This window comes from Pristiophorus japonicus, chromosome 14, assembly GCF_044704955.1.
Source record: "Pristiophorus japonicus isolate sPriJap1 chromosome 14, sPriJap1.hap1, whole genome shotgun sequence".
Lineage (NCBI taxonomy): Eukaryota > Metazoa > Chordata > Chondrichthyes > Pristiophoridae > Pristiophorus > Pristiophorus japonicus.
In genome coordinates this window covers 84,408,860-84,435,116 of record NC_091990.1, presented here as the reverse complement: position 1 = coordinate 84,435,116, position 26,257 = coordinate 84,408,860, and positions in this window count along the sequence as shown.

The following is a 26,257-nucleotide window of genomic DNA, read 5'->3' as shown; positions in this document are numbered from 1 at the left end:
GATTGTACAAAAGGGGCATGCATTGTCCAACATGGGGAGAGATTGTACAACAGGGGGAGAGATTGTACAACAGGGGGAGAGATTGTACAACAGGGGTAGAGATTGTACAACAGGGGGAGAGATTGTAGAACAGGGGGAGAGATTGTACAACAGGGGGAGAGATTGTACAACAGGGGGAGAGATTGTAGAACATGGGGAGAGATTGTGCAACAGGGGGAGAGATTGTATAACAGGGGGAGAGATTGTACAACAGGGGGAGAGATTGTACAACAGGGGGAGAGATTGTAAAACATGAGGAGAGAGAGTACAACAGGGGGAGAGATTGTACAATGCGGGGAGAGATTGTTCAACATGTGGAGCGATTGTACAACAGGGGGTGAGGTTGTACAACAGCGGGACAGATTGTACAACAGGGGAGAAATTGTACAAAATGGGGAGAGATTGTACAACAGGGGGAGAGATTGTGCAACATGGGGAAAGATTGTACAACAGGGGGAGAGATTGTCCAACAGGGGGAGATGTTATACAACAGGGGGAGAGGTTGTACAAAGTGGGGAGAGATTGTACAAAAGGGGGAGAGGTTGTACAACAGGGGGAGAGTTTGCACAACATGGGGGGAGATTGTACAACACGGGGAGAGTTTGTTCGACGTGGGGAGAGATTGTACAACAGGGATAGAGATTGTACAACAGGGGGGGGCATTGTACAACAGGGGGAGAGATTGTACAACAGGGGGAGAGATTGTTCAACATGGGGAGAGATTGCACAACAGCGGGAGATGTTGTACAATATGGGGAGTGATTGTACAAAATGGGGAGATATTGTACAACAGGGGGAGAGATTGTACAACATGGGCAGAGATTGTACAACAGGGGGAGAGATTGTACTACATGGGGAGAGATTGTACATCAGGGGGAGATGTTGTACAACATGGGAAGAGATTATACAACAGGGGGAGAGATTGTACAAAAGGGGCATGCATTGTCCAACATGGGGAGAGATTGTACAACAGGGAGAGAGATTGTACAACAATGGGAAAGGTTGTACAACATGGGGAGAGATTGTACAACATGGCTAGAGATTTTGGAACAGGAGGAGAGGTCGTAGAACAGGGAGAGAGTTTGTACAACAGGGAGAGAGGTTGTACAACAGGGGCAGAGATTGTACAAGAGGGGCAGAGGTTGTACAACAGGGGGAGAGGTTGTACAACAGGGGGAGAGATAGTACAACATGGGGAGATTTTGTACAACAGGGGGAGAGATTGTACAACGGGGGAGGGATTGTAAAACATGGGGAGAGAGAGTACAACAGGGGGAGAGTTTGTACAACAAAGGGAGAGATTGTACAACAGGGGGAGAGGTTGTACAACAGGGGGAGAGATTGTACAACGGGGGGAGAGATTGTACAACATAGAGAGTGATTGTACAACATGGCGAGAGGTTGTAGAATATGGGGAGAGGTTGTACAACAGGGGGAGAGATTGTACAACAGGGGGAGAGGTTGTACAACAGGGGGAGAGGTTGTAAAACATGGGGAGAGATTGTACAACGGTGGGGAGGTTGTACAACTGGCGAGAGACTGTACCACAGGGCGAGAGATTGTACAACATGGTGAGAGGTTATACAACAGGGGGAGAGGTTGTACAACAGGGGGAGAAGTTGTACAACAGGGGGAGATGTTGTAAAACATGGGGAGAGATTGTACAACAGGGGGGAGGTTGTACATCAGGGGGAGATGTTGTACAACATGGGAAGAGATTATACAACAGGGGGAAAGATTGTACAAAAGGGGCAGGCATTGTACAACATGGGGATAGATTGCACAACAGGGGGATAGATTGTACAACAGGGGAAGAGATTGTACAATAGGAAGAAGATGGTACAACATGGGGAGAGATTGTACAACAGGGGGAGAGATTATACAACATGGGGAGATATTGTACAACAGGGGGAGAAGTTGTTCAACATGGGGAGAGATTGTACAACAGGGCGAGAGATTGTACAACTTGGGGAGAGATTGTGCAACAGGGGGAGAGTTGTACAACATGGGGAGAGATTGTACAACAGGGGGAGAGGTTGTACAACAGGGGGAGAGATAGTACAACATGGGGAGATTTTGTACAACAGGGGGAGAGATTGTACAACGGGGGAGAGATTGTAAAACATGGGGAGAGAGAGTACAACAGGGGGAGAGTTTGTACAACAAAGGGAGAGATTGTACAACAGGGGGAGAGGTTGTAAAACATGGGGAGAGATTGTACAACGGGGGGGAGGTTGTACAACTGGCGAGAGACTGTACCACAGGGCGAGAGATTGTACAACATGGTGAGAGGTTATACAACAGGGGGAGAGGTTGTACAACAGGGGGAGAAGTTGTACAACAGGGGGAGATGTTGTAAAACATGGGGAGAGATTGTACAACAGGGGGGAGGTTGTACAACAGGGGAGAGGCTGTACAACATGGTGAGAGATTGTACAACATGGTGAGAGATTATACAACAGGGGGAGAGGTTGTACAAAGTGGGGAGAGATTGTACAAAAGGGGGAGAGGTTGTACAACAGGGGGAGAGTTTGTACAACATGGGGGGAGATTGTACAACACGGGGAGAGTTGTTCGACGTGGGGAGAGATTATACAACAGGGATAGAGATTGTACAACAGCGGGGGGCATTGTACAACAGGGGGAGAGATTGTACAACAGGGGGAGAGATTGTTCAACATGGGGAGAAATTGCACAACAGCGGGAGATGTTGTACAATATGGGGATTGATTGTACAAAATGGGGAGATATTGTACAACAGGGGGAGAGATTGTACAACATAGGCAGAGATTGTACAATAGGGGGAGAGATTGTACTACATGGGGAGAGATTGTACATCAGGGGGAGATGTTGTACAACATGGGAAGAGATTATACAACAGGGGGAGAGATTGTACAAAAGGGGCATGCATTGTCCAACATGGGGAGAAATTGTACAACAGGGGGAGAGATTGTACAACAGGGGGAGAGATTGTACAACAGGGGTAGAGATTGTACAACAGGGGGAGAGATTGTAGAACAGGGGGAGAGATTGTACAACAGGGGGAGAGATTGTACAACAGGGGGAGAGATTGTAGAACATGGGGAGAGATTGTGCAACAGGGGGAGAGATTGTATAACAGGGGGAGAGATTGTACAACAGGGGGAGAGATTGTACAACAGGGGGAGAGATTGTAAAACATGAGGAGAGAGAGTACAACAGGGGGAGAGATTGTACAATGCGGGGAGAGATTGTTCAAAATGTGGAGCGATTGTACAACAGGGGGTGAGGTTGTACAACAGCGGGACAGATTGTACAACAGTGGAGAAATTGTACAAAATGGGGAGAGATTTTACAACAGGGGGAGAGATTGTACAACATGGGGAGAGGTTGTAAAACAGGGGAGAGATTGTACAACAGGGGGAGATAGTGTACAGCATGGGGAGATTTTGTACAACAGGGGGAGAGATTCTACAAAAGGGGGAGAGGTTGTACAACAGGGGGAGATGTTGTAAAACATGGGGAGAGATTGTACAACGGGGGGAGGTTGTACAACAGGGGAGAGACTGTACAACAGGGGAAGAGATTGTACAACATGGTGAGAGATTATACAACAGGGGGAGAGGTTGTACAACAGGGGGAGAGGTTTTAAAAGAGGGGGAGAGATTGTACAACATGGGTAGAGCTTACACAACAGGGGCAGAGATTGTCCAACAGGGGGAGAGGTTGTACAACAGGGGGAGAGGTTTTCAAAAAGCGGAGAGATTGTACAACGGGGGGCGAGATTGTACAACAGGGGGAGAGATTGTGCAAAATGGGGAGAGATTGTACAACAGGGGGAGAGTTTGTACAACAGAGGGAGAGCTTACACAACAGGGGCAGAGATTGTACAACAGGGGGAGAGGTTGTACAACAGGGGGAGAGATAGTACAACATGGGGAGATGTTGTACAACAGGGGGAGAGATTGTACAACGGGGGAGAGATTGTAAAACATGGGGAGAGATAGTACAACAGGGGGAGAGGTTGTAAAACATGGGGAGAGATTGTACAACGGTGGGGAGGTTGTACACCTGGCGAGAGACTGTACCACAGGGTGAGAGATTGTACAACATGGTGAGAGGTTATACAACAGGGGGAGAGGTTGTACAACAGGGGGAGATGTTGTACAACAGGAGGAGAGGTTTTCAAACAGGGGGAGAGATTGTACAACAGGGGGGAGGTTGTACAACAGGGGAGAGACTGTACAACATGGTGAGAGATTGTACAACATGGTGAGAGATTATACAACAGGGGGAGAAGTTGTACAAAGTGGGGAGAGATTGTACAACAGGGGGAGAGGTTGTACAACAGGGGGAGAGATTGTACTACATGGGGAGAGATTGTACATCAGGGGGAGATGTTGTACAACATGGGAAGAGATTATGCAACAGGGGGAGAGATTGTACAAAAGGGGCAGGCATTGTCCAACATGGGGAGAGATTGTACAACAGGGGGAGAGATTGTACAACAATGGGAAAGGTTGTACAACATGGGGAGAGATTGTACAACATGGCTAGAGATTTTGGAACAGGAGGAGAGGTCGTAAAACAGGGAGAGAGTTTGTACAACAGGGAGAGAGGTTGTACAACAGGGGCAGAGCTTACACAACAGGGGCAGAGATTGTACAACAGGGGGAGAGATTGTAGAACAGGGGGAGAGATTGTACAACAGGGGGAGAGATTGTAGAAGAGGGGGAGAGATTGTACAACAGGGGTAGAGATTGTACAACAGGGGGAGAGATTGTAGAACAGGGGGAGAGATTGTAGAAGAGGGGGAGAGATTGTACAACAGGGGTAGAGATTGTACAACAGGGGGAGAGATTGTAGAACAGGGGGAGAGATTGTACATCAGGAGGAGAGATTGTACAACAGGGGGAGAGATTGTAGAACATGGGGAGAGATTGTACAACAGGGGGAGAGATTGTACAACAGGGGGAGAGATTGTACAACAGGGGAGAGATTGTGCAACAGGGGGAGAGATTGTAAAACATGAGGAGAGAGAGTACAACAGGGGGAGAGATTGTACAACGCGGGGAGAGATTGTTCAACATGGGGAGCGATTGTACAACAGGGGGTGAGGTTGTACAACAGCGGGACAGATAGTATAACAGGGGAGAAATTGTACAAAATGGGGAGAGATTGTACAACAGGGGGAGAGATTGTACAACATGGGGAGAGGTTGTAAAACAGGGGGAGAGATTGTACAACAGGGGGAGATAGTATACAGCATGGGGTGATGTTGTAAAACATGGGGAGAGATTGTACAACGGGGGAGAGGTTGTACAACAGGGGGAGAGTTTGCACAACATGGGGGGAGATTGTACAACACGGGGAGAGTTTGTTCGACGTGGGGAGAGATTGTACAACAGGGATAGAGATTGTACAACAGTGGGGGGCATTGTACAACAGGGGGAGAGATTGTACAACAGGGGGAGAGATTGTTCAACATGGGGAGAGATTGCACAACAGCGGGAGATGTTGTACAATATGGGGAGTGATTGTACAAAATGGGGAGATATTGTACAACAGGGGGAGAGATTGTACAACATGGGCAGAGATTGTACAACAGGGGGAGAGATTGTACTACATGGGGAGAGATTGTACATCAGGGGGAGATGTTGTACAACATGGGAAGAGATTATACAACAGGGGGAGAGATTGTACAAAAGGGGCATGCATTGTCCAACATGGGGAGAGATTGTACAACAGGGAGAGAGATTGTACAACAATGGGAAAGGTTGTACAACATGGGGAGAGATTGTACAACATGGCTAGAGATTTTGGAACAGGAGGAGAGGTCGTAGAACAGGGAGAGAGTTTGTACAACAGGGAGAGAGGTTGTACAACAGGGGCAGAGATTGTACAAGAGGGGCAGAGGTTGTACAACAGGGGGAGAGGTTGTACAACAGGGGGAGAGATAGTACAACATGGGGAGATTTTGTACAACAGGGGGAGAGATTGTACAACGGGGGAGGGATTGTAAAACATGGGGAGAGAGAGTACAACAGGGGGAGAGTTTGTACAACAAAGGGAGAGATTGTACAACAGGGGGAGAGGTTGTACAACAGGGGGAGAGATTGTACAACGGGGGGAGAGATTGTACAACATAGAGAGTGATTGTACAACATGGCGAGAGGTTGTAGAATATGGGGAGAGGTTGTACAACAGGGGGAGAGATTGTACAACAGGGGGAGAGGTTGTACAACAGGGGGAGAGGTTGTAAAACATGGGGAGAGATTGTACAACGGTGGGGAGGTTGTACAACTGGCGAGAGACTGTACCACAGGGCGAGAGATTGTACAACATGGTGAGAGGTTATACAACAGGGGGAGAGGTTGTACAACAGGGGGAGAAGTTGTACAACAGGGGGAGATGTTGTAAAACATGGGGAGAGATTGTACAACAGGGGGGAGGTTGTACATCAGGGGGAGATGTTGTACAACATGGGAAGAGATTATACAACAGGGGGAAAGATTGTACAAAAGGGGCAGGCATTGTACAACATGGGGATAGATTGCACAACAGGGGGATAGATTGTACAACAGGGGAAGAGATTGTACAATAGGAAGAAGATGGTACAACATGGGGAGAGATTGTACAACAGGGGGAGAGATTATACAACATGGGGAGATATTGTACAACAGGGGGAGAAGTTGTTCAACATGGGGAGAGATTGTACAACAGGGGGAGAGATTGTACAACTTGGGGAGAGATTGTGCAACAGGGGGAGAGTTGTACAACATGGGGAGAGATTGTACAACAGGGGGAGAGGTTGTACAACAGGGGGAGAGATAGTACAACATGGGGAGATTTTGTACAACAGGGGGAGAGATTGTACAACGGGGGAGAGATTGTAAAACATGGGGAGAGAGAGTACAACAGGGGGAGAGTTTGTACAACAAAGGGAGAGATTGTACAACAGGGGGAGAGGTTGTACAACAGGGGGAGAGATTGTACAATGGGGGGAGAGATTGTACAACATAGAGAGTGATTGTACAACATGGCGAGAGGTTGTAGAACATGGGGAGAGGTTGTACAACAGGGGGAGAGATTGTACAACAGTGGGAGAGATTGTACAACAGGGGGAGAGGTTGTAAAACATGGGGAGAGATTGTACAACGGGGGGGAGGTTGTACAACTGGCGAGAGACTGTACCACAGGGCGAGAGATTGTACAACATGGTGAGAGGTTATACAACAGGGGGAGAGGTTGTACAACAGGGGGAGAAGTTGTACAACAGGGGGAGATGTTGTAAAACATGGGGAGAGATTGTACAACAGGGGGGAGGTTGTACAACAGGGGAGAGGCTGTACAACATGGTGAGAGATTGTACAACATGGTGAGAGATTATACAACAGGGGGAGAGGTTGTACAAAGTGGGGAGAGATTGTACAAAAGGGGGAGAGGTTGTACAACAGGGGGAGAGTTTGTACAACATGGGGGGAGATTGTACAACACGGGGAGAGTTGTTCGACGTGGGGAGAGATTATACAACAGGGATAGAGATTGTACAACAGCGGGGGGCATTGTACAACAGGGGGAGAGATTGTACAACAGGGGGAGAGATTGTTCAACATGGGGAGAAATTGCACAACAGCGGGAGATGTTGTACAATATGGGGAGTGATTGTACAAAATGGGGAGATATTGTACAACAGGGGGAGAGATTGTACAACATAGGCAGAGATTGTACAATAGGGGGAGAGATTGTACTACATGGGGAGAGATTGTACATCAGGGGGAGATGTTGTACAACATGGGAAGATATTATACAACAGGGGGAGAGATTGTACAAAAGGGGCATGCATTGTCCAACATGGGGAGAGATTGTACAACAGGGGGAGAGATTGTACAACAGGGGGAGAGATTGTAGAACAGGGGGAGAGATTGTACAACAGGGGGAGAGATTGTACAACAGGGGGAGAGATTGTAGAACATGGGGAGAGATTGTATAACAGGGGGAGAGATTGTACAACAGGGGGAGAGATTGTACAACAGGGGGAGAGATTGTAAAACATGAGGAGAGAGAGTACAACAGGGGGAGAGATTGTACAATGCGGGGAGAGATTGTTCAACATGTGGAGCGATTGTACAACAGGGGGTGAGGTTGTACAACAGCGGGACAGATTGTACAACAGGGGAGAAATTGTACAAAATGGGGAGAGATTTTACAACAGGGGGAGAGATTGTACAACATGGGGAGAGGTTGTAAAACAGGGGAGAGATTGTACAACAGGGGGAGATAGTGTACAGCATGGGGAGATTTTGTACAACAGGGGGAGAGATTGTACAAAAGGGGGAGAGGTTGTACAACAGGGGGAGATGTTGTAAAACATGGGGAGAGATTGTACAACGGGGGGAGGTTGTACAACAGGGGAGAGACTGTACAACAGGGGAAGAGATTGTACAACATGGTGAGAGATTATACAACAGGGGGAGAGGTTGTACAACAGGGGGAGAGGTTTTAAAACAGGGGGAGAGATTGTACAACATGGGTAGAGCTTACACAACAGGGGCAGAGATTGTCCAACAGGGGGAGAGGTTGTACAACAGGGGGAGAGGTTTTCAAAAAGTGGAGAGATTGTACAACGGGGGGAGAGATTGTACAACAGGGGGAGAGATTGTGCAAAATGGGGAGAGATTGTACAACAGGGGGAGAGTTTGTACAACAGAGGGAGAGCTTACACAACAGGGGCAGAGATTGTACAACAGGGGGAGAGGTTGTACAACAGGGGGAGAGATAGTACAACATGGGGAGATGTTGTACAACAGGGGGAGAGATTGTACAACGGGGGAGAGATTGTAAAACATGGGGAGAGATAGTACAACAGGGGGAGAGGTTGTAAAACATGGGGAGAGATTGTACAACGGTGGGGAGGTTGTACACCTGGCGAGAGACTGTACCACAGGGTGAGAGATTGTACAACATGGTGAGAGGTTATACAACAGGGGGAGAGGTTGTACAACAGGGGGAGATGTTGTACAACAGGAGGAGAGGTTTTCAAACAGGGGGAGAGATTGTACAACAGGGGGGAGGTTGTACAACAGGGGAGAGACTGTACAACATGGTGAGAGATTGTACAACATGGTGAGAGATTATACAACAGGGGGAGAAGTTGTACAAAGTGGGGAGAGATTGTACAACAGGGGGAGAGGTTGTACAACAGGGGGAGAGATTGTACTACATGGGGAGAGATTGTACATCAGGGGGAGATGTTGTACAACATGGGAAGAGATTATGCAACAGGGGGAGAGATTGTACAAAAGGGGCAGGCATTGTCCAACATGGGGAGAGATTGTACAACAGGGGGAGAGATTGTACAACAATGGGAAAGGTTGTACAACATGGGGAGAGATTGTACAACATGGCTAGAGATTTTGGAACAGGAGGAGAGGTCGTAAAACAGGGAGAGAGTTTGTACAACAGGGAGAGAGGTTGTACAACAGGGGCAGAGCTTACACAACAGGGGCAGAGATTGTACAACAGGGGGAGAGATTGTAGAACAGGGGGAGAGATTGTACAACAGGGGGAGAGATTGTAGAAGAGGGGGAGAGATTGTACAACAGGGGTAGAGATTGTACAACAGGGGGAGAGATTGTAGAACAGGGGGAGAGATTGTACATCAGGGGGAGAGATTGTACAACAGGGGGAGAGATTGTAGAACATGGGGAGAGATTGTAGAAGAGGGGGAGAGATTGTACAACAGGGGGAGAGATTGTACAACAGGGGGAGATAGTATACAGCATGGGGAGATGTTGTAAAACATGGGGAGAGATTGTACAACGGGGGAAGAGATTGTACAACATGGTGAGAGATTATACAACAAGGGGAGAGGTTGTACAACAGGGGGAGAGGTTTTAAAACAGGGGGAGAGATTGTACAACAGGGGGAGAGCTTACACAACAGGGGCAGAGATTGTCCAACAGGGGGAGAGGTTGTACAACAGGGGGAGAGGTTTTCAAAAAGCGGAGAGATTGTACAACGGGGGGAGAGATTGTACAACAGGGGGAGAGATTGTACAACAGGTGGAGAGATTGTACAACAGGGAGAGAGATTGTACAACAGCGGGAGAGGTTGCACTACAGTGGGAGAGATGGTACAACATGGGAAGTGGTTTTACAACAGTGGAAGAGATTGTACAACATGGGGATAGATTGCACAACAGGGGGATTGATTGTACAACAGGGGAAGAGATTGTACAATAGGAAGAGAGATGGTACAACATGGGGAGAGATTGTACAACAGGGGGAGAGATTATACAACATGGGGAGATATTGTACAACAGGGGCAGAAGTTGTACAACATGGGGAGAGATTGTACAACAGGGGGAGAGATTGTACAACTTGGGGAGAGATTGTGCAAAAGGGGGAGAGCTTGTACAACATGGGGAGAGATTATACAACAGGGGGAGGGTTGTACAACAGGGGGAGAGATAGTACAACATGGGGAGATGTTGTACAACAGGGGGAGAGATTGTACAACGGGGGAGAGATTGTAAAACATGGGGAGAGAGAGTACAACAGGGGTAGAGTTTGTACAACAAAAGGAGAGATTGTACAACAGGGGGAGAGGTTGTACAACAGGGGGAGAGATTGTACAACGAGGGGAGAGATTGTACAACATAGAGAGTGATTGTACAACATGGCGAGAGGTTGTAGAACATGGGGAGAGGTTGTACAACAGGGGGAGAGATTGTACAACAGGGGGAGAGGTTGTACAACAGGGGAAGAGGTTGTAAAACATGGGGAGAGATTGTACAACGGGGGGGAGGTTGTACAACTGGCGAGAGACTGTACCACAGGGCGAGAGATTGTACAACATGGTGAGAGGTTATACAACAGGGGGAGAGGTTGTACAACAGGGGGAGAAGTTGTACAACAGGGGGAGATGTTGTAAAACATGCGGAGAGATTGTACAACAGGGGGGAGGTTGTACTACAGGGGAGAGACTGTACAACATGGTGAGAGATTGTACAACATGGTGAGAGATTATACAACAGGGGGAGAAGTTGTACAACAGGGGGAGAGATTGTACAACAGGGGGAGAGCTTACACAACAGGGGCAGAGATTGTCCAACCGGGGGAGAGGTTGTACAACAGGGGGAGAGGTTTTAAAACAGGGGGAGAGGTTGTACAACAGGGGGAGTGCTTGTACAACGGGGGGAGAGGTTGTACAACAGGGGCAGAGCTTGGACAACAGCGGCAGAGGTAGTACAACAGGGGGAGAGATTATACAACATGGGGAGAGATTGTACAACAGGGGGAGATATTGTATAACATGGGGCAAGATTGTACAACAGGGGGAGAGATTGTACAACAGGGGGAGAGATTGTACAATAGGGGGAGCGACTGTACAAGATGGCGAGCGATTGTCCAACAGGGGGAGAGATTCAACATCAGTGGGAGATGTTGTACAACATGGGGAGAGATTGTACAACATGGAGAGAGGTTGTACAACAGCGGGTGAGACTGTACAACAGTGGGAGTGATTGTACGAAAGGGGGAGAGATTGTACAACCGGGGTAGAGATTGTACAACAGGGGGAGAGATTGTACAACATGGGGAGAGATTGTACAACAGGGGGAGAGGTTGTACAACAGGTGGAGAGATTGTACAACAGGGGGAGAGATTGTACAACAGCAGGAGAGGTTGTACAACAGGGGGACAGATTGTACAACAGAGGGGGAGATTGTAAAACATGGGGAGAGAGAGTACAACAGGGGGAAATTTTGTACAACAGGGGGAAATTTTGTACAACAAAGGGAGAGATTGTACAAAAGGGGGAGAGGTTCGACAACAGGGGGAGAGATTGTATAACGGGGAGAGATTTTACAACATAGTGAGTGATTGTACAACATGGGGAGAGGTTGTAGAACATGGGGTGAGGTTGTACAACAGGGGGAGAGGTTGAGCAATGGGGTAGAGATTATACAACAGGGGGTGGGATTGTACAACAGGGACAGAGATGGTACAACATGGGGAGAGATTGTACAACAGGCGGAGAGATTGTACAACATAGGGAGTGATTGTACAAAGTGGGGAGAGATTGTACAACAGGGGGAGAGGTTGTACAACAGGGGGAGAATTTGTACAACATGGGGGGAGATTGTACAACACGGGGAGAGTTTGTACGACGTGGGGAGAGATTGTACAACAGGGATAGAGATTCTACAGCAGGGGAGGGCATTGTACAACAGGGGGATAGATTGTACAACAGGGGAAGAGATTGTTCAACATGGGGAGAGATTGCACAACAGCGGGAGATGTTGTACAATATGGGGAGTGATTGTACAAAATGGGGAGATATTGTACAACAGGGGGAGAGATTGTACAACCTGGGCAGAGATTGTACAACAGGGGGAGAGATTGTACAACAGTGGGAAGAGATTATACAACAGGGGGAGAGATTGTACAAAAGGGGCAGACATTGTCCAACAGGGGGAGAGATTGTACAACAGTGGGAGAGGTTGTACAACATGGGGAGAGATTGTACAACATGGCTAGAGATTGTGGAACAGGAGGAGAGGTCGTAGAACAGGGAGAGAGTTTGTACAACAGGGAGAGAGGTTGTAGAACAGGGGGAGAGGTTGTACAACAGGGGCAGAGCTTACACAACAGGGGCAGAGATTGTCCAACAGGGGGAGAGGTTGTACAATAGGTAGAGAGGTTGTAAAACACGGGGAGAGGTTGTACAACAGGGGGAGAGGTTGTACAACAGGGAGAGATTGTGGAACAGGGGAGAGATTGTAGAACATGGGGAGAGATTGTACAACATGGGAAGAGACTGTACAACAGGGGGAGAGATTGTACAACAGGGGGAGAGATTGTAAAACATGAGGAGAGAGAGTACAACAGGGGGAGAGATTGTACAACAGCGTGACAGATTGTACAACAGGGGAGAGATTGTACAACAGGGGGAGATGTTGTACAACATGGGGAGAGGTTGTAGAACATGGGGAGAGGTTGTACAACATGGGGAGAGGTTGAACAATGGGGTAGAGATTATACAACAGGGGGAGGGATTGTACAACAGGGGTAGAGATGGTACAACATGGGGAGAGATTGTACAACAGGCGGAGAGATTGTACAACATAGGGAGTGATTGTACAAAGTGGGGAGAGATTGTACAACAGGGGGAGAGGTTGTACAACAGGGGGAGAGTTTGTACAACATGGGGGGAGATTGTACAACACGGGGAGAGTTTGTACGATGTGGGGAGAGATTGTACAACAGGGATAGAGATTGTACAACAGGGGAGGGCATTGTACAACAGGGGGATAGATTGTACAACAGGGGAAGAGATTGTTCAACATGGGGAGAGATTGCACAACAGCGGGAGATGTTGTACAATATGGGGAGTGATTGTACAAAATGGGGAGATATTGTACAACAGGGGGAGAGATTGTACAACCTGGGCAGAGATTGTACAACAGGGGGAGAGGTCGTAGAACAGGGGGAGATGTTGTACAACAGGGGGAGAGGTTGTACAACAGGGGCAGAGCTTACACAACAGGGGCAGAGACTGTACAACTGGGGGAGAGATTGTACAACAGGGGGAGAGATTGTAAAACATGAGGAGAGAGAGTACAACAGGGGGAGAGATTGTACAACAGCGTGACAGATTGTACAACAGGGGAGAGATTGTACAACAGGGGGAGATGTTGTACAAAATGGGGAGAGGTTGTAGAACATGGGGAGAGGTTGTACAACATGGGGAGAGGTTGAACAATGGGGTAGAGATTATACAACAGGGGGAGGGATTGTACAACAGGGGCAGAGATGGTACAACATGGGGAGAGATTGTACAACAGGCGGAGAGATTGTACAACATAGTGAGTGATTGTACAACATGGGGAGAGTTTGTAGAACATGGGGAGAGGTTGTACAACATGGGGAGAGATTGTACAACATGGGGAGAGATTGTCCAACAGGGGGAGATGTTATACAACAGGAGGAGAGGTTGTACAAAGTGGGGAGAGATTGTACAACAGGGGGAGAGATTGTACAATAGGGGGAGCGACTGTACAAGATGGCGAGCGATTGTCCAACAGGGGGAGAGATTCAACATCAGTGGGAGATGTTGTTCAACATGGGGAGAGATTGCACAACAGCGGGAGATGTTGTACAATATGGGGAGTGATTGTACAAAATGGGGAGATATTGTACAACAGGGGGAGAGATTGTACAACATAGGCAGAGATTGTACAACAGGGGGAGAGATTGTACTACATGGGGAGAGATTGTACATCAGGGGGAGATGTTGTACAGCATGGGAAGAGATTATACAACAGGGGGAGAGATTGTACAAAAGGGGCATGCATTGTCCAACATGGGGAGAGATTGTACAACAGGGGGAGAGATTGTACAACAATGGGAAAGGTTGTGCAACATGGGGAGAGATTGTACAACATGGCTAGAGATTTTGGAACAGGAGGAGAGGTCGTAGAACAGGGAGAGAGTTTGTACAACAGGGAGAGAGGTTGTACAACAGGGGCAGAGATTGTACAAGAGGGGAAGAGGTTGTACAACAGGTAGAGAGGTTGTACAACAGGGGGAGAGATTGTACAACAGGCGCAGAGATTGTACAAGAGTGGGAGAGATTGTACAACATAGGCAGAGATTGTACAACAGGTGGAGAGATTGTACTACATGGGGAGAGATTGTACATCAGGGGGAGATGTTGGACAACATGGGAAGAGATTATACAACAGCGGGAAAGATTGTACAAAAGGGGCAGGCATTGTACAACATGGGGATAGATTGCACAACAGGGGGATAGATTGTACAACAGTGGAAGAGATTGTACAATAGGAAGAAGATGGTACAACATGGGGAGAGATTGTACAACAGGGGGAGAGATTATACAACATGAGGAGAGATTGTACAACGGGGGGAGAAGTTGTTCAACATGGGGAGAGATTGTACAACAGGGGGAGAGATTGTACAACTTGGGGAGAGATTGTGCAACAGGGGGAGAGCTTGTACAACATGGGTAGAGATTGTACAACAGGGGGAGAGGTTGTACAACAGGGGGAGAGATAGTACAACATGGGGAGATTTTGTACAACAGGGGGAGAGATTGTACAACGGGGGAGAGATTGTAAAACATGGGGAGAGAGAGTACAACACGGGGAGAGTTTGTACAACAAAGGGAGAGATTGTACAACAGGGGGAGAGGTTGTACAACAGGGGGAGAGATTGTACAATGGGGGAGAGATTGTACAACGTAGAGAGTGATTGTACAACATGGCGAGAGGTTGTAGAACATGGGGAGAGGTTGTACAACAGGGGGAGAGATTGTACAACAGGGGGAGAGATTGTACAACAGGGGGAGAGGTTGTAAAACATGGGGAGAGATTGTACAACGGGGGGGAGGTTGTACAACTGGCGAGAGACTGTACCACAGGGCGAGAGATTGTACAACATGGTGAGAGGTTATACAACAGGGGGAGAGGTTGTACAACAGGGGGAGAAGTTGTACAACAGGGGGAGATGTTGTAAAACATGGGGAGAGATTGTACAACAGGGGGGAGGTTGTACAACAGGGGAGAGGCTGTACAACATGGTGAGAGATTGTACAACATGGTGAGAGATTATACAACAGGGGGAGAGGTTGTACAAAGTGGGGAGAGATTGTACAAAATGGGGAGATATTGTACAACAGGGGGAGAGATTGTACAACAGGGGGAGAGATTGTTCAACATGGGGAGAGATTGCACAACAGCGGGAGATGTTGTACAATATGGGGAGTGATTGTACAAAATGGGGAGATATTGTCCAACAGGGGGAGAGATTGTACAACATAGGCAGAGATTGTACAACAGGGGGAGAGATTGTACTACATGGGGAGAGATTGTACATCAGGGGGAGATGTTGTACAACATGGGAAGAGATTATACAACAGGGGGAGAGATTGTACAAAAGGGGCATGCATTGTCCAACATGGGGAGAGATTGTACAACAGGGGGAGAGATTGTACAACAATGGGAAAGGTTGTACAACATGGGGAGAGATTGTACAACATGGCTAGAGATTTTGGAACAGGAGGAGAGGTCGTAGAACAGGGAGAGAGTTTGTACAACAGGGAGAGAGGTTGTACAACAGGGGCAGAAATTGTACAAGAGGGGAAGAGGTTGTACAACAGGTAGAGAGGTTGTACAACAGGGGGAGAGATTGTACAACGGGGGAGAGATTGTAAAACATGGGGAGAGAGAGTACAACAGGGGGAGAGTTTGTACAACAAAGGGAGAGATTGTACAACAGGGGGAGAGGTTGTACAACAGGGGGAGAGATTGTACAATGGGGGAAGAGATTGTACAACATAGAGAGTGATTGTACAACATGGCGAGAGGTTGTAGAACATGGGGAGAGGTTGTACAACAGGGGGAGAGGTTGTACAACAGGGGGAGAGGTTGTAAAACATGGGGAGAGATTGTACAACGGTGGGGAGGTTGTACAACTGGCGAGAGACTGTACCACAGGGCGAGAGATTGTACAACATGGTGAGAGGTTATACAACAGGGGGAGAGGTTGTACAACAGGGGGAGAAGTTGTACAACAGGGGGAGATGTTGTAAAACATGGGGAGAGATTGTACAACAGGGGGGAGGTTGTACATCAGGGGGAGATGTTGTACAACATGGGAAGAGATTATACAACAGGGGGAAAGATTGTACAAAAGGGGCAGGCATTGTACAACATGGGGATAGATTGCACAACAGGGGGATAGATTGTACAACAGGGGAAGAGATTGTACAATAGGAAGAAGATGGTACAACATGGGGAGAGATTGTACAACAGGGGGAGAGATTATACAACATGGGGAGATATTGTACAACAGGGGGAGAAGTTGTTCAACATGGGGAGAGATTGTACAACAGGGGGAGAGATTGTACAACTTGGGGAGAGATTGTGCAACAGGGGGAGAGTTGTACAACATGGGGAGAGATTGTACAACAGGGGGAGAGGTTGTACAACAGGGGGAGAGATAGTACAACATGGGGAGATTTTGTACAACAGGGGGAGAGATTGTACAACGGGGGAGAGATTGTAAAACATGGGGAGAGAGAGTACAACAGGGGGAGAGTTTGTACAACAAAGGGAGAGATTGTACAACAGGGGGAGAGGTTGTACAACAGGGGGAGAGATTGTACAATGGGGGGAGAGATTGTACAACATAGAGAGTGATTGTACAACATGGCGAGAGGTTGTAGAACATGGGGAGAGGTTGTACAACAGGGGGAGAGATTGTACAACAGTGGGAGAGATTGTACAACAGGGGGAGAGGTTGTAAAACATGGGGAGAGATTGTACAACGGGGGGGAGGTTGTACAACTGGCGAGAGACTGTACCACAGGGCGAGAGATTGTACAACATGGTGAGAGGTTATACAACAGGGGGAGAGGTTGTACAACAGGGGGAGAAGTTGTACAACAGGGGGAGATGTTGTAAAACATGGGGAGAGATTGTACAACAGGGGGGAGGTTGTACAACAGGGGAGAGGCTGTACAACATGGTGAGAGATTGTACAACATGGTGAGAGATTATACAACAGGGGGAGAGGTTGTACAAAGTGGGGAGAGATTGTACAAAAGGGGGAGAGGTTGTACAACAGGGGGAGAGTTTGTACAACATGGGGGGAGATTGTACAACACGGGGAGAGTTGTTCGACGTGGGGAGAGATTATACAACAGGGATAGAGATTGTACAACAGCGGGGGGCATTGTACAACAGGGGGAGAGATTGTACAACAGGGGGAGAGATTGTTCAACATGGGGAGAAATTGCACAACAGCGGGAGATGTTGTACAATATGGGGAGTGATTGTACAAAATGGGGAGATATTGTACAACAGGGGGAGAGATTGTACAACATAGGCAGAGATTGTACAATAGGGGGAGAGATTGTACTACATGGGGAGAGATTGTACATCAGGGGGAGATGTTGTACAACATGGGAAGAGATTATACAACAGGGGGAGAGATTGTACAAAAGGGGCATGCATTGTCCAACATGGGGAGAGATTGTACAACAGGGGGAGAGATTGTACAACAGGGGGAGAGATTGTACAACAGGGGTAGAGATTGTACAACAGGGGGAGAGATTGTAGAACAGGGGGAGAGATTGTACAACAGGGGGAGAGATTGTACAACAGGGGGAGAGATTGTAGAACATGGGGAGAGATTGTGCAACAGGGGGAGAGATTGTATAACAGGGGGAGAGATTGTACAACAGGGGGAGAGATTGTACAACAGGGGGAGAGATTGTAAAACATGAGGAGAGAGAGTACAACAGGGGGAGAGATTGTACAATGCGGGGAGAGATTGTTCAACATGTGGAGCGATTGTACAACAGGGGGTGAGGTTGTACAACAGCGGGACAGATTGTACAACAGGGGAGAAATTGTACAAAATGGGGAGAGATTGTACAACAGGGGGAGAGATTGTGCAACATGGGGAAAGATTGTACAACAGGGGGAGAGATTGTCCAACAGGGGGAGATGTTATACAACAGGGGGAGAGGTTGTACAAAGTGGGGAGAGATTGTACAAAAGGGGGAGAGGTTGTACAACAGGGGGAGAGTTTGCACAACATGGGGGGAGATTGTACAACACGGGGAGAGTTTGTTCGACGTGGGGAGAGATTGTACAACAGGGATAGAGATTGTACAACAGGGGGGGGCATTGTACAACAGGGGGAGAGATTGTACAACAGGGGGAGAGATTGTTCAACATGGGGAGAGATTGCACAACAGCGGGAGATGTTGTACAATATGGGGAGTGATTGTACAAAATGGGGAGATATTGTACAACAGGGGGAGAGATTGTACAACATGGGCAGAGATTGTACAACAGGGGGAGAGATTGTACTACATGGGGAGAGATTGTACATCAGGGGGAGATGTTGTACAACATGGGAAGAGATTATACAACAGGGGGAGAGATTGTACAAAAGGGGCATGCATTGTCCAACATGGGGAGAGATTGTACAACAGGGAGAGAGATTGTACAACAATGGGAAAGGTTGTACAACATGGGGAGAGATTGTACAACATGGCTAGAGATTTTGGAACAGGAGGAGAGGTCGTAGAACAGGGAGAGAGTTTGTACAACAGGGAGAGAGGTTGTACAACAGGGGCAGAGATTGTACAAGAGGGGCAGAGGTTGTACAACAGGGGGAGAGGTTGTACAACAGGGGGAGAGATAGTACAACATGGGGAGATTTTGTACAACAGGGGGAGAGATTGTACAACGGGGGAGGGATTGTAAAACATGGGGAGAGAGAGTACAACAGGGGGAGAGTTTGTACAACAAAGGGAGAGATTGTACAACAGGGGGAGAGGTTGTACAACAGGGGGAGAGATTGTACAACGGGGGGAGAGATTGTACAACATAGAGAGTGATTGTACAACATGGCGAGAGGTTGTAGAATATGGGGAGAGGTTGTACAACAGGGGGAGAGATTGTACAACAGGGGGAGAGGTTGTACAACAGGGGGAGAGGTTGTAAAACATGGGGAGAGATTGTACAACGGTGGGGAGGTTGTACAACTGGCGAGAGACTGTACCACAGGGCGAGAGATTGTACAACATGGTGAGAGGTTATACAACAGGGGGAGAGGTTGTACAACAGGGGGAGAAGTTGTACAACAGGGGGAGATGTTGTAAAACATGGGGAGAGATTGTACAACAGGGGGGAGGTTGTACATCAGGGGGAGATGTTGTACAACATGGGAAGAGATTATACAACAGGGGGAAAGATTGTACAAAAGGGGCAGGCATTGTACAACATGGGGATAGATTGCACAACAGGGGGATAGATTGTACAACAGGGGAAGAGATTGTACAATAGGAAGAAGATGGTACAACATGGGGAGAGATTGTACAACAGGGGGAGAGATTATACAACATGGGGAGATATTGTACAACAGGGGGAGAAGTTGTTCAACATGGGGAGAGATTGTACAACAGGGGGAGAGATTGTACAACTTGGGGAGAGATTGTGCAACAGGGGGAGAGTTGTACAACATGGGGAGAGATTGTACAACAGGGGGAGAGGTTGTACAACAGGGGGAGAGATAGTACAACATGGGGAGATTTTGTACAACAGGGGGAGAGATTGTACAACGGGGGAGAGATTGTAAAACATGGGGAGAGAGAGTACAACAGGGGGAGAGTTTGTACAACAAAGGGAGAGATTGTACAACAGGGGGAGAGGTTGTACAACAGGGGGAGAGATTGTACAATGGGGGGAGAGATTGTACAACATAGAGAGTGATTGTACAACATGGCGAGAGGTTGTAGAACATGGGGAGAGGTTGTACAACAGGGGGAGAGATTGTACAACAGTGGGAGAGATTGTACAACAGGGGGAGAGGTTGTAAAACATGGGGAGAGATTGTACAACGGGGGGGAGGTTGTACAACTGGCGAGAGACTGTACCACAGGGCGAGAGATTGTACAACATGGTGAGAGATTATACAACAGGGGGAGAGGTTGTACAACAGGGGGAGAAGTTGTACAACAGGGGGAGATGTTGTAAAACATGGGGAGAGATTGTACAACAGGGGGGAGGTTGTACAACAGGGGAGAGGCTGTACAACATGGTGAGAGATTGTACAACATGGTGAGAGATTATACAACAGGGGGAGAGGTTGTACAAAGTGGGGAGAGATTGTACAAAAGGGGGAGAGGTTGTACAACAGGGGGAGAGTTTGTACAACATGGGGGGAGTTTGTACAACACGGGGAGAGTTGTTCGACGTGGGGAGAGATTATACAACAGGGATAGAGATTGTACAACAGCGGGGGGCATTGTACAACAGGGGGAGAGATTGTACAACAGGGGGAGAGATTGTTCAACATGGGGAGAAATTGCACAACAGCGGGAGATGTTGTACAATATGGGGATTGATTGTACAAAATGGGGAGATATTGTACAACAGGGGGAGAGATTGTACAACATAGGCAGAGATTGTACAATAGGGGGAGAGATTGTACTACATGGGGAGAGATTGTACATCAGGGGGAGATGTTGTACAACATGGGAAGAGATTATACAACAGGGGGAGAGATTGTACAAAAGGGGCATGCATTGTCCAACATGGGGAGAGATTGTACAACAGGGGGAGAGATTGTACAACAGGGGGAGAGATTGTACAACAGGGGTAGAGATTGTACAACAGGGGGAGAGATTGTAGAACAGGGGGAGAGATTGTACAACAGGGGGAGAGATTGTACAACAGGGGGAGAGATTGTAGAACATGGGGAGAGATTGTGCAACAGGGGGAGAGATTGTATAACAGGGGGAGAGATTGTACAACAGGGGGAGAGATTGTACAACAGGGGGAGAGATTGTAAAACATGAGGAGAGAGAGTACAACAGGGGGAGAGATTGTACAATGCGGGGAGAGATTGTTCAAAATGTGGAGCGATTGTACAACAGGGGGTGAGGTTGTACAACAGCGGGACAGATTGTACAACAGTGGAGAAATTGTACAAAATGGGGAGAGATTTTACAACAGGGGGAGAGATTGTACAACATGGGGAGAGGTTGTAAAACAGGGGAGAGATTGTACAACAGGGGGAGATAGTGTACAGCATGGGGAGATTTTGTACAACAGGGGGAGAGATTGTACAAAAGGGGGAGAGGTTGTACAACAGGGGGAGATGTTGTAAAACATGGGGAGAGATTGGACAACGGGGGGAGGTTGTACAACAGGGGAGAGACTGTACAACAGGGGAAGAGATTGTACAACATGGTGAGAGATTATACAACAGGGGGAGAGGTTGTACAACAGGGGGAGAGGTTTTAAAACAGGGGGAGAGATTGTACAACATGGGTAGAGCTTACACAACAGGGGCAGAGATTGTCCAACAGGGGGAGAGGTTGTACAACAGGGGGAGAGGTTTTCAAAAAGCGGAGAGATTGTACAACGGGGGGCGAGATTGTACAACAGGGGGAGAGATTGTGCAAAATGGGGAGAGATTGTACAACAGGGGGAGAGTTTGTACAACAGAGGGAGAGCTTACACAACAGGGGCAGAGATTGTACAACAGGGGGAGAGGTTGTACAACAGGGGGAGAGATAGTACAACATGGGGAGATGTTGTACAACAGGGGGAGAGATTGTACAACGGGGGAGAGATTGTAAAACATGGGGAGAGATAGTACAACAGGGGGAGAGGTTGTAAAACATGGGGAGAGATTGTACAACGGTGGGGAGGTTGTACACCTGGCGAGAGACTGTACCACAGGGTGAGAGATTGTACAACATGGTGAGAGGTTATACAACAGGGGGAGAGGTTGTACAACAGGGGGAGATGTTGTACAACAGGAGGAGAGGTTTTCAAACAGGGGGAGAGATTGTACAACAGGGGGGAGGTTGTACAACAGGGGAGAGACTGTACAACATGGTGAGAGATTGTACAACATGGTGAGAGATTATACAACAGGGGGAGAAGTTGTACAAAGTGGGGAGAGATTGTACAACAGGGGGAGAGGTTGTACAACAGGGGGAGAGATTGTACTACATGGGGAGAGATTGTACATCAGGGGGAGATGTTGTACAACATGGGAAGAGATTATGCAACAGGGGGAGAGATTGTACAAAAGGGGCAGGCATTGTCCAACATGGGGAGAGATTGTACAACAGGGGGAGAGATTGTACAACAATGGGAAAGGTTGTACAACATGCGGAGAGATTGTACAACATGGCTAGAGATTTTGGAACAGGAGGAGAGGTCGTAAAACAGGGAGAGAGTTTGTACAACAGGGAGAGAGGTTGTACAACAGGGGCAGAGCTTACACAACAGGGGCAGAGATTGTACAACAGGGGGAGAGATTGTAGAACAGGGGGAGAGATTGTACAACAGGGGGAGAGATTGTAGAAGAGGGGGAGAGATTGTACAACAGGGGTAGAGATTGTACAACAGGGGGAGAGATTGTAGAACAGGGGGAGAGATTGTACATCAGGGGGAGAGATTGTACAACAGGGGGAGAGATTGTAGAACATGGGGAGAGATTGTAGAAGAGGGGGAGAGATTGTACAACAGGGGTAGAGATTGTACAACAGGGGGACAGATTGTAGAACAGGGGGAGAGATTGTACATCAGGAGGAGAGATTGTACAACAGGGGGAGAGATTGTAGAACATGGGGAGAGATTGTACAACAGGGGGAGAGATTGTACAACAGGGGGAGAGATTGTACAACAGGGGAGAGATTGTGCAACAGGGGGAGAGATTGTAAAACATGAGGAGAGTGAGTACAACAGGGGGAGAGATTGTACAACGCGGGGAGAGATTGTTCAACATGGGGAGCGATTGTACAACAGGGGATGAGGTTGTACAACAGCGGGACAGATAGTATAACAGGGGAGAAATTGTACAAAATGGGGAGAGATTGTACAACAGGGGGAGAGATTGTACAACATGGGGAGAGGTTGTAAAACAGGGGGAGAGATTGTACAACAGGGGGAGATAGTATACAGCATGGGGTGATGTTGTAAAACATGGGGAGAGATTGTACAACGGGGGAGAGGTTGTACAACAGGGGGAGAGTTTGCACAACATGGGGGGAGATTGTACAACACGGGGAGAGTTTGTTCGACGTGGGGAGAGATTGTACAACAGGGATAGAGATTGTACAACAGGGGGGGGCATTGTACAACAGGGGGAGAGATTGTACAACAGGGGGAGAGATTGTTCAACATGGGGAGAGATTGCACAACAGCGGGAGATGTTGTACAATATGGGGAGTGATTGTACAAAATGGGGAGATATTGTACAACAGGGGGAGAGATTGTACAACATGGGCAGAGATTGTACAACAGGGGGAGAGATTGTACTACATGGGGAGAGATTGTACATCAGGGGGAGATGTTGTACAACATGGGAAGAGATTATACAACAGGGGGAGAGATTGTACAAAAGGGGCATGCATTGTCCAACATGGGGAGAGATTGTACAACAGGGAGAGAGATTGTACAACAATGGGAAAGGTTGTACAACATGGGGAGAGATTGTACAACATGGCTAGAGATTTTGGAACAGGAGGAGAGGTCGTAGAACAGGGAGAGAGTTTGTACAACAGGGAGAGAGGTTGTACAACAGGGGCAGAGATTGTACAAGAGGGGCAGAGGTTGTACAACAGGGGGAGAGGTTGTACAACAGGGGGAGAGATAGTACAACATGGGGAGATTTTGTACAACAGGGGGAGAGATTGTACAACGGGGGAGGGATTGTAAAACATGGGGAGAGAGAGTACAACAGGGGGAGAGTTTGTACAACAAAGGGAGAGATTGTATAACAGGGGGAGAGGTTGTACAACAGGGGGAGAGATTGTACAACGGGGGGAGAGATTGTACAACATAGAGAGTGATTGTACAACATGGCGAGAGGTTGTAGAATATGGGGAGAGGTTGTACAACAGGGGGAGAGATTGTACAACAGGGGAAGAGGTTGTACAACAGGGGGAGAGGTTGTAAAACATGGGGAGAGATTGTACAACGGTGGGGAGGTTGTACAACTGGCGAGAGACTGTACCACAGGGCGAGAGATTGTACAACATGGTGAGAGGTTATACAACAGGGGGAGAGGTTGTACAACAGGGGGAGAAGTTGTACAACAGGGGGAGATGTTGTAAAACATGGGGAGAGATTGTACAACAGGGGGGAGGTTGTACATCAGGGGGAGATGTTGTACAACATGGGAAGAGATTATACAACAGGGGGAAAGATTGTACAAAAGGGGCAGGCATTGTACAACATGGGGATAGATTGCACAACAGGGGGATAGATTGTACAACAGGGGAAGAGATTGTACAATAGGAAGAAGATGGTACAACATGGGGAGAGATTGTACAACAGGGGGAGAGATTATACAACATGGGGAGATATTGTACAACAGGGGGAGAAGTTGTTCAACATGGGGAGAGATTGTACAACAGGGGGAGAGATTGTACAACTTGGGGAGAGATTGTGCAACAGGGGGAGAGTTGTACAACATGGGGAGAGATTGTACAACAGGGGGAGAGGTTGTACAACAGGGGGAGAGATAGTACAACATGGGGAGATTTTGTACAACAGGGGGAGAGATTGTACAACGGGGGAGAGATTGTAAAACATGGGGAGAGAGAGTACAACAGGGGGAGAGTTTGTACAACAAAGGGAGAGATTGTACAACAGGGGGAGAGGTTGTACAACAGGGGGAGAGATTGTACAATGGGGGAAGAGATTGTACAACATAGAGAGTGATTGTACAACATGGCGAGAGGTTGTAGAACATGGGGAGAGGTTGTACAACAGGGGGAGAGATTGTACAACAGTGGGAGAGATTGTACAACAGGGGGAGAGGTTGTAAAACATGGGGAGAGATTGTACAACGGGGGGGAGGTTGTACAACTGGCGAGAGACTGTACCACAGGGCGAGAGATTGTACAACATGGTGAGAGGTTATACAACAGGGGGAGAGGTTGTACAACAGGGGGAGAAGTTGTACAACAGGGGGAGATGTTGTAAAACATGGGGAAAGATTGTACAACAGGGGGGAGGTTGTACAACAGGGGAGAGGCTGTACAACATGGTGAGAGATTGTACAACATGGTGAGAGATTATACAACAGGGGGAGAGGTTGTACAAAGTGGGGAGAGATTGTACAAAAGGGGGAGAGGTTGTACAACAGGGGGAGAGTTTGTACAACATGGGGGGAGATTGTACAACACGGGGAGAGTTGTTCGACGTGGGGAGAGATTATACAACAGGGATAGAGATTGTACAACAGCGGGGGGCATTGTACAACAGGGGGAGAGATTGTACAACAGGGGGAGAGATTGTTCAACATGGGGAGAAATTGCACAACAGCGGGAGATGTTGTACAATATGGGGAGTGATTGTACAAAATGGGGAGATATTGTACAACAGGGGGAGAGATTGTACAACATAGGCAGAGATTGTACAATAGGGGGAGAGATTGTACTACATGGGGAGAGATTGTACATCAGGGGGAGATGTTGTACAACATGGGAAGATATTATACAACAGGGGGAGAGATTGTACAAAAGGGGCATGCATTGTCCAACATGGGGAGAGATTGTACAACAGGGGGAGAGATTGTACAACAGGGGGAGAGATTGTACAACAGGGGGAGAGATTGTAGAACAGGGGGAGAGATTGTACAACAGGGGGAGAGATTGTACAACAGGGGGAGAG